Source organism: Formica exsecta, unplaced genomic scaffold (assembly GCF_003651465.1).
Source record: "Formica exsecta isolate Colony F162 unplaced genomic scaffold, ASM365146v1 scaffold5582, whole genome shotgun sequence".
Classification (NCBI taxonomy): Eukaryota; Metazoa; Arthropoda; class Insecta; order Hymenoptera; family Formicidae; genus Formica; species Formica exsecta.
Genome location: NW_021852831.1, coordinates 1 through 943, shown reverse-complemented (window position 1 = coordinate 943; position 943 = coordinate 1). Strand labels below are relative to the sequence as shown.

At 29.2% G+C, this 943-nt stretch overlaps 1 long non-coding RNA gene across 1 annotated transcript; it reads left to right on the top strand.

The window, feature by feature from the left end:
• Positions 1 to 40: 40 nt before the first annotated feature.
• LOC115242060 lies at positions 41 to 942 on the top strand. Its single transcript, XR_003884997.1, has 4 exons — positions 41 to 253; positions 336 to 416; positions 503 to 703; positions 797 to 942. It is a non-coding gene; the product is annotated as an uncharacterized LOC115242060 (long non-coding RNA).
• Position 943: the final 1 nt, after the last annotated feature.

The following is a 943-nucleotide window of genomic DNA, read 5'->3' as shown; positions in this document are numbered from 1 at the left end:
AAAATATATAAATATAATATTTATAATTATTTATAGGTGGAATTACAAAAACTTCAAAAAGATGGAGAGAGATTGCTGGAGGAGGAGGCATTCGTAGAAAAACAACGGATACATAAACTGTGCAAACAATTTTATAAAAAGGAATCTAGAACCAGAGATTTCATAATATAAAAATTAGATGGAAGACACAAGAGAGCGATCTATTTAACGGTGGATATAATTATGATATTTTACATAAAATGTGTTTTCAAAAGTAAGTAATTATTAATCATTCAGTTCCAAAATTATAACCTATTATACCTTCCAAGTATTCTTATTTTCTATTTTTTTCGTAGTATGGAGATGTAGTGGCACTCGTCGTGTCATCTGCAAAAAAAGGCAAAGCATTAGTAACATTTGCAAATAAGAGTGCAGCAGTAAGTAGGATGTTTGATAGTGGAACAATTATGTCATATAATTTTGTATATAATAAAATTCTTTAATAAAAATATATTTGTTTCAGGAAACAGCACTTTTACAGATTGGATTAATAAGAAATCCACTCATATTAAGTGGTTTATGGCGGGATACGCGGAAACGTTCGAGTGCTCCTATAATAAAAAATAGCACAAATTTAAATTTTATTGAACAACTATCTTCAGGCACACATTTAGTTAATGGAATAAGCACATCACTTAGCTTTGCTTCTGCACCTGATATATTTGTACGTATTACTTATATTTGCTGTAACAAAATCAAATTTACTGTTTAATACTGTTATGATAATAATCTTATGTAATATTGTCACATTATATAGGCACAAGCAAGATATAGAATGTCAGATGCAGAGAGTGAAGTATTATCTGATTTAAAAAAAGCAGAGGAACGCAAACGACTCCTAGAAGATTTGAAGGCACAAGAAGGAAAAGAAACTTAGAAAGATATAACGAGAGTAAAAAAAAAT